At 41.3% G+C, this 8,756-nt stretch overlaps 1 non-coding gene across 1 annotated transcript; it reads left to right on the forward strand.

Moving 5' to 3' along the window:
* Positions 1 to 8,398: 8,398 nt before the first annotated feature.
* On the forward strand, positions 8,399 to 8,471 carry TRNAK-UUU (transfer RNA lysine (anticodon UUU)). The gene has a single exon. It is a non-coding gene; the product is annotated as a tRNA-Lys (tRNA).
* Positions 8,472 to 8,756: the final 285 nt, after the last annotated feature.

Below are 8,756 nucleotides of genomic sequence, written 5' to 3' on the forward strand. Positions count from 1 at the left end.
TACCAGGAGGAGGTTCCTCTCCATTCGTCCTCCAATCTTGAATCCAGTCACTTGCCTTCAAATATGATGGTGGTGGATCAAGCTGACCTCCACGTGCGAGATGGTCGAGCAGAAGGTATCGAGCATGACCTTCATAAACATTTTTCCTCATATGTTTGGAGTAGCGTGCAAGCGATTTCAAAGAAAATTCTCTCTCTCTCTCTCTCTCTCTCTCCACACACACACACACTCTAGAAGTCTAATACATGTATTTACAATTTATAATTCTAGGTCAAACCTAACAACCTCCCTATCCTTACCTCCATGCTCAAGAAAGGACCAAGTTTTCAAAATCAAAGGCTTTCAGATCATGAAGGCCACTCTTGATGTGCTAACCTCAAGAGTGCTATTAATTTCATATGTGCTATTTATGATAATACCACACACCAAATCTTATCTAGCTTGACATCCTCTATATCTTATTTTTATGAATGATAGAAAATAAGTCATGGTTCCAATTCTCATGCTTATACTTAAGTTTAAGCATGGGAGTCTACAAACCTTCTGACCATCACCTAGCTATTCTCTAACACATGTTTAGGATTGCGTTTCCTACTTTTCAAATCTGCTCATTCGCAGGCATGTTGTTTTGAAACTATTAGTGATAGCTGCTTTGACTACGTCGTTCATCTCTTTGTCAATTTTGGTTATGTAGGATGTGCAATACGATGCTACCCGATTTGGGTTTAGCACAAACTAGATATCTTTGTTTGCTTTCTAGAGTCTTGAAATTGTGGGGTTGAAATTTTTTGTGTTGACATCTTTTGGTTGCCTTTTCAAGAACATGGTTGGTTCAAATAATTTAGATCTAAGAGCAAGAATATATTATTCTTCATGCATGTTTATACGATCCAAGAACATGTTGTAGGTTAGTCCTAGTGTTTCTTGTTCTAGTAGTATGGCTAACAATGCTTTAAAGGCTACTCTATGTTTTCTTTTCTGTGCTTCTTCTCCAAGCGGTAGTAGTATCTTTGTATCCCTCATTGGAGGACGTGGGAATTTGAAATGGCACAGGTCTTGGTCTTCTTTGTGCATGTTTTCCTATGGCCATGGTGTTTTATGTCCTCAAGCATTACTGTAAGTTGTGAGCTATCTGTAGTTATGTACTTATCTATGTAATATTGTACTTCTTTGATGGTTGAGTGCCCATATATTGGTGCGTGGTCTGCCCATACCCATCGATGATCATGATGGCTTCCACGGTTTTGGAATTCAGTAATGAAAAAGAAATCATTGATTTTTCCAAGGATGTCTTTATCTTATCGCAAACAATAGGGTTTTAAGTGCCTAAAACTTGTGTGTGTAGTATCTTGCTATTGTTACCAAGTCGAACCTAGGGAGGTTTGCATTGTTTTCTAGTAGTGTGGTGTTATTGTTGTTACTACTTTTGGCTTGTAGTTTTTGTAGACATTCTACTGCCAAGAATGTGACGAAGAAGGTGGGGGGCCCGAGTTGTTGTCTCAGCATTGCAAAAGCATTTCTTTTAGGTTTTTTCTTGTAGTCTGCTGATGTGCGCAATGTCGTGCTAATCTCGTAACCTATTTTTGAATGCAGTAGCTATTCAATGTTTGTGTCTACCAAAGCTATTCCTGCCTGCAAGAAAATTACTTGGATCTGTCCTTTTTGCATCCTCACCAAGCTTGAGCCAACAACTTGCTTCACGAGTACTTTCATTGTCTTGAAGAACAAATTCTCAATTGAGAGTGTGAACCGGTGGTCTTTATGTTTGAGTTCCCACTTCCTATGTCTTGGAATGTTCGCGTGCATGTTTGTTTCGTACATGTTCTTTTGCCCATAAAAAAGTATCGGGAAAGAAATTTCTTCACAATGCTTGTCATGGAAAAGGCTTAGAGGGCTGAATCCTTCAGATGGTGCCATGGCCATCAATTTGTCATTGAAATAGACAACTTGCTATGAAGTGTATATGCCATTTACGAGTGTGTCAGTTGCATTGTTCTCGTCATTTATTTTGGCCGCACTATTGTTTTCCAATCCATCATCGGGTGTGCTAGTATCGTTCACTTGTTGCAACTTGTTGATATGTTGAAGCCATAGCTTGTTTAGTTGCACGTTGTTTTCCTTGTACAGAGGTCTTTACAACATCTCTTTCAGTGCTTTCATCATCGAAGTTGGGCAGACCAACCCAGTTATGAAGTTGTGTTTGTATTGCATTTTCCTTTTTATTACCACCAAAACTATAGTGCTATCGTCAATAAAATGTGGCAAGCTTTTTTGGGCTTTTTCAATGTCTGTGAATACATTCATAACACTACCATGCAGGCCTAGCAAGCCTTTGTATGTCAACTCATGGATTTGTGCGAATGGGATTATGACTGAGATTAGTCTTTCCTCAATTTTGTTTAGGCTTGAAGTGTGGTGCATCGGAGTTGTGAATGGCATGCTCTGTTCTAAAAACTTAGGTGTGGCATGCCTCGCCAAGTGCTTGTGGCATAGCGAGCATAGGGAGGTATTCTCGAAAGGGAGGTTGTCATCCCATAGCACTTGCTCTTTCATGAATTCTTCTTGTTGTTTTGTGGCTACCCTTAGTTTGTTGTGGAATTTTAGGCATTCACAGCAATCACATTCATAGCTTGGAGTGTCATTTATTTTTTCCTGGTATTTTATTTGGGATTTTGATGTTGGAAACGTTGTGCTTGTGAAGCATTGCCCCCTTCTCCTTTTGGCTTGTTTCATTTGCTGCGTGGGTTAGGGATGGGGCATGGGGTTGTGTGTTTGAGGAGGCATTTGACATGCAATTGCTTTTGGTTGAGTGTTTGTGCACTGGGCTAACTAGATCCTGTATATTTTGTTGCGAATTGGAATGATGTTGAGTTTGTTTTCTTGTTGTTGACTATTGTAGATGGTTGATATCGCCATTGTTGTCTTCTCTTTGTTTTCATTAATAATTTGCAACACTCGTGTTTACTCTTCTGTTGTCCAAAATTTGTAACTTCTTTTAGTACTTGTTGAGACAAGCGGTGAAATAGTGTGTGGTTCCATTGATTTATTCAGTAAGATTCCTTTCTTTGCTCTTGTCGAAGGAAGGCCAATGTCAAAGAGGGAACGGATATTTCCATCATTAGATACCAAAACTTGAAAAGAGTCATTGAACCTAGTGTGGAAGAAATGTATAGCTTGGGAGAGGAGCTCATCTGAATTTACAATATTCTGTAAAAGGGTTTCAACATTCAACCTAGTCATGGGCATAACTTCTATAGGCATCAAATTGTTATGGTTCTTCTGGTTTTCTAATCGTTCGATGAAATTGGGTTTCATATATTGTATAAGCATTGGCAACAATGCATTGTACTCCTATGTTGGGTAGAAAGTATTTATGCAAGAAATGATATTAGTGTTGCTTGGGTAAGAATTGTCAAAGTCAATGTCCAACTTGAAATTGAGCTTCTCTAGTGTTGCCATTGCACAGTTTTGATTTTTCTTTTCTTTTGCAAATACAAGAGAGGCCCTTTTTAAAAGAAAGGCAGAATATGTGAGCAAGAAAGTATATGCAAAGAAAGTACCAACTGTATTACATTTCAAAAAAAAGCAAGCAAGAGAAGCTTAGCTTTTTGTGCGAGCCTTATTTGAAACAAAAAAATGTACAAACATGGAAATGACTTGGCTCATCAAGCGCTTCTCAAAAGAGCATGCAAGGCTTAAACGCTTGGTGTGAATGCAGTGACGAAACCAGCACTGTTCACTATGAACTCTCCAGAAGGTATTTTGTCATAAAGCATGTTCCATGTAGCAACAATGCTTCGACTATGGTATTTCGTGAAAGGGCAATGCGATTTCAAAACATCATCAACATGCACACCGTGGATTTGGAGCACCACCTAGCAGCCATCATGATCAAGAACATGGCCTTTCAAACATGGCACTTGCATGATTGGGTGAGGGCTGGCGCATGTGTGACAAAATGGGTGAGCCAAATCCCTGCTGACTCGAGGGCCACCATAGCTGCTGCACTCGTATTTGACTAGCGGGTTGTTTAGTCCGACAAAGTGAAGGGCTCCTGCAACCTGTATGTAAAATGGATTATAGTGGATGCATCCAAGTCCTTAAGCAAATTGATATGTGCATTGCAAATGTACCTTCTTCCCGTAGCCAAGCTTGGAGACTTGTCATATGAAACTGTCATGCAATGTCTTGCGTAGGTTGCCTTGTGGTACAACACCTAGAATGGTGAAATCAAATATGCCTAGAGCGTGGTGGGCTCACACGAAAGATATATTTTTAGCTACATACATCACAATGCCCTCATCAATAAATTCTTATACTAAGCGGGCTAGTGTAGGCCTTCGTTCGGCCACGAATGTTAACTATTCCAAGCAAGCAAAGAAGTAGTTAATTACATGTGGGGAGTTTCAAAAGTTTGAAGGTGTTTTAGTATCCAATATGTATGCATGCAACTCACCATAGCACGGTCTTCAAGGTTTGGACCATTTGCAATTATTATTTGGTCTATTGGTGGGCCATCCAAATCAACTTTGTTAACCACTAAAGCTATGGTGTCCATGACTACCACAAATGAGGCCTTGGTTGTCTCCACTTGGCTCGTGGCACATGGTGCATAGACTCGAATGGATTTCTTAGGCACAAAAGAAATCTCACCCTTGAACGGTTCTCCTTTCAGTATAGTCATTGTGGCATGAAAGGAATGAAGTCCTGCCTTCATCGGCTACTCTTTTTGCGACCCTCAATCCTGAAAAACTTGTCCACTTGCAGGACGTCTTTTAGGTGCAAGACATAAGCATGGGGGACATGGAGAGTGATGGTCTCACAGCACTCTTCGTCGATGAAGTCAACTCGCATGAAGCATCTTTCACCTTGAAGGTACTGTAATTTGTGAGAGATTTTTCGTGGAAAGCAAACCTATAGGGAATATACTCTAACAATGTGCTTATAGGCTGGATAGGTAGGTCGTTTGTAAGAGTGAGAGTCACATTTAGAAATCCAACCGCATTTGAATTGTGTGGCTGAAGTACAACATCGCTCATAGGATCAAGTTTTGCGATTTCTTTATCCTTTGGGAGCATTGAAGGGGTTGCAGAGCTTGCTGGAATCAACAAGACATAGGGGGTGTTTAGTACAATATTGATTTTTCCTTTACATTATCAGTGGAAACATTGTCACTAAGGGAAAATATAGAAGTTTGGTTTTTCTTTTCACCTTGTAAGGTCTGCAAACGTGCACATTAAGATTGGTCCTTGCGTAGAGAGGGAATAAATCATTTCAATCATTTTTAATTTTTTTTTCGTTGCATCGCTAAATCCAAAACAACTTCTAATGAATTATTTAACAAGATGTGGAAAATGGACACACGCTAAGAGTGGCGGGCATGAAAACGTAAACCAAAATAGAGTAGAAATTTGCACTTTCAACAATGTAGAGATTATTACACAAAGTAGGACATTGTTTTTTAAACAATTTGCAAATTATTACACATCGTAGTGCAAACTAGATTGTCAAAATTGTAGTTAATTATGTAAATAAGTTATGGTATGTGCTTGTAATTTCAGAATGAGATTCATCATCAACAAATGGTGGCTCGATGTCGATATCTGTCCTACATCGCATTATCAAAAGATTATCAAAAGACACCCTTTGCTACGTACCTCTTCTCGAACTGGCCAAAAGCAAAATGTGAGTATTTGTTAACGTAGGGGTGGTTGTATGATGCGTTGGCTCAAAGCGCAAGGAATAAAAATCACCTTCAGCATAAGCCTGCTCCACAGCGGCGTGGAAGACACTCTTCAAAGTTTTCTTGGTACTTTTTTGGATGGGCAAATTCTTCAACAAGGACCCATCTTTTTTCGTTGTGTTGGTGGGTGCTAGGATGAGAGGAACATGGATAGTGGAAACTGGAGCAAGCGAGGTGGTTTTTATTTTGCACTCACTGGATATTGAAATAAAGCCTTTCTCTACAAGAGCACGGACGTCTTCCGTGAAAGGATCTAGTTTTACAAAAAACAAAATGTTATACGGTGATGAAAAAGATTGGTTGCGTTTCGACTAAACAAGAAAAATTTGACGACAATGAGACATAATGCACTATCTCAAACGAGCAAACAAAACGACCAAAGAAACAACATTGTGTCGGGGAAATCCCCTTGCTTGGTTTTTGTTGTGAAAATATGCTTCTGCTATAGATCCACAAAGGCTGGATTCAGAGATAGTAACGGTCTTGTGACTTGCACGCTTGGAGACAGTGGGAGTCGGGAGGTTTCAGAGAACATGGAAGAAGGACGGGAAGAGATTTACAAACTTTGTGAAAAGGTGAATCCAAAAGGTGGAAGCTTAGGAGTAGGAGGCGAGAAACCTCAACGCCAATTTCGAAACAGAGCCAAAATAGAGCAAAGATGTGGGACGCGAGACAGCGCAACACCAATTTTGGAACAGAGCCAGAATTGAGCAAGGATGTGGGAAAGCGACCAGCCGAGACTAAAAAAAAGCCAAGCAAACACTGGAAGATCAAGGAATACCTTTAGGAAGTTCGTCCTGGGCTGGAGCTGGAATATTGGCGTTCTCTTGTTTGGTATGGGAAGTGCTTGTTCGAGCAGAGGCGGTACTAATGGCTGGCTGCTTGCAAGTTAGCTTTGGACATTGCCACACCTCTCGTGCTTCTGGAGAGCGGTCCAACAAAGGTTAACAGAAATTTTCCGAATCACGCTCAGTGCGATTGGGCTTACGAGAATGCAAGAAAGGGACCGTAGTTACCTTCCATATGTGATGTAGCTTCGTCGTCGGCGCATCCGGTTTTGGGCTCGACTATACTCATCATATCTACAGAACTAGAGCACGAGACAGGCGTTAAAAATAATATACAGTTGCAAACTTAGAATGGAAGAATCAATGTCAAAATGAAGTTGAAAACCTAGAATGGAGGAATGAATGGCGAAATGAGAAACATGTATAGTGAATCGGGAACATCTTTTTCAAACTGCTTGCTGCTTGTGTCCGTAGAGTTGCCAGAGAGCTGGTGCTCTTCATCAACGGCGGCCATTATAGTAAGCACCTTTGCGCACAGAGTTATGACTACAAACCTAGCTTCAAATGACCCTTTTAAACAAGGGAGAAGGCGGGCAACTTGGCAGATTAATTTAGTATAGGATACAAGCAAGGCACGGTTTGGCCATAATGCCAATACTATCAAGGAGATGGGCAAGTTCCAGAATGGATTTAGTATAGAGCCCATCATGAAGATGGGCAAGTGCCATGCACAGAGCCCATCACGAAGATGGGCATGATCTCTCGGATTTGATTTGCAAAATGACCAGCTGGGGAATGATCCGTCGATATTTGGGCTGTCGAGGAGGTGGCGCTGCGCAATGTTTTCGCTGCCTGCAAACCCATCCAGCTGACCCTCCTTGAAAGCATAGACGGAGGAGACAGGCGTATCAGAATCCATTACACTGGTCGTGCAGCAATGTTTAAGACGACAAAGCTTTTGAAGATGACGTTGTTCCACACTAAACCTAATGGTTCAAACTCATCTAACCCATTTTTGCATGAAGAAAGACATTACAGAGACCTGTTGTAGGCTTTGAACACACAACATACAGATATGTGAGCATGTTAACTTACCTCGAACGGAAGCTCCTATCGCGAGTGAATTTGCATGTGAAGATGGGTTGCCTGATGTTCCCTTGAATCTGCACGATCTGAGGTCTAAGCTCAGGCTTTCATCAAACTAGAAGATGTACCTGGGACGTGGTGTTGACGAAGGAAAGCCGTTGCGGGACTGCAACAGAAATGACAGAGCACAAGGAAGCGTAGCACAGATGACGGAGCAAAAGAAGGTGCGTCATAAATCATGGAGCAGAAAGAGAAAGCACAGTGCACAGGGAATGAAGGAAGGCAATGGCGTCGACGAAAATCCATGCAAAGGGTGCATGGAAACGTGGCGCTCGCAGAGGTTAAGTGGGCGTGCCTGAGCAACGGCACAGACGGCCCACGCCAAATGCATGGACACGTGGGGTGGGGGAATATTGAATGGGTGTGATTTTGTGGTTTATTTGCTGTATGAAGCAGAAGATATCTTGAGCCGTCCAGAATTGAAGAATTGAAGCGAGAAGCTACGCATGACCATATTTTGAACCGTCTCTCGAAGGCTAGTCGATTTTGATAGAACACAGGTTTAAAGACAGCGGGTCTTTCTTTAGATCCAACACTAGTTATGCACGTTCTTGTGTTCTACTGGAACTTATCGTTCTTGTCCATTCGTTACGATTTTGTTTTGTACAAAGACAGAAGCATATAGAAAGAGCGCATCCATGTTGTGCATAAGATAGCCAGATTCGGCAAGGAAAAAAAAAAAGATATCAAGAGATATTGAATTAGATTATTAGCTAATAGGGCCGTCTTAGCTCAGCCGGTAGAGCGCGTGGCTTTTAACCACGTGGTCGTGGGTTCGATTCCCACAGACGGCGTCTTACTATGTTTCTCTACGCTCCCAGACAGTTTTGGCCATGTTTGCCAAAATTTCACTTTTCAGAAATTTTTCGAAAAACTGGAAGCCTGCGAAATGCAGGGCTCGAGGTAGGATCATGCCTTTACCTCCACCTTTGCAGAAACTTGCGAACCGTATGTTATTATTGATCAACAGCCATCCAGGAATACTATTAGAGAGGTGAACACGTTGATACAGTGTATGAGAATAAATCACGGTGCCTCATAGATCCGGTAAAAGTCGTAACTTGTTAATGAGCTGCTGC

This window comes from Dipteris shenzhenensis, chromosome 6, assembly GCF_047967505.1.
Source record: "Dipteris shenzhenensis isolate YYH24624 ecotype China chromosome 6, Dip_SZ_1.0, whole genome shotgun sequence".
NCBI lineage: Eukaryota > Viridiplantae > Streptophyta > Polypodiopsida > Gleicheniales > Dipteridaceae > Dipteris > Dipteris shenzhenensis.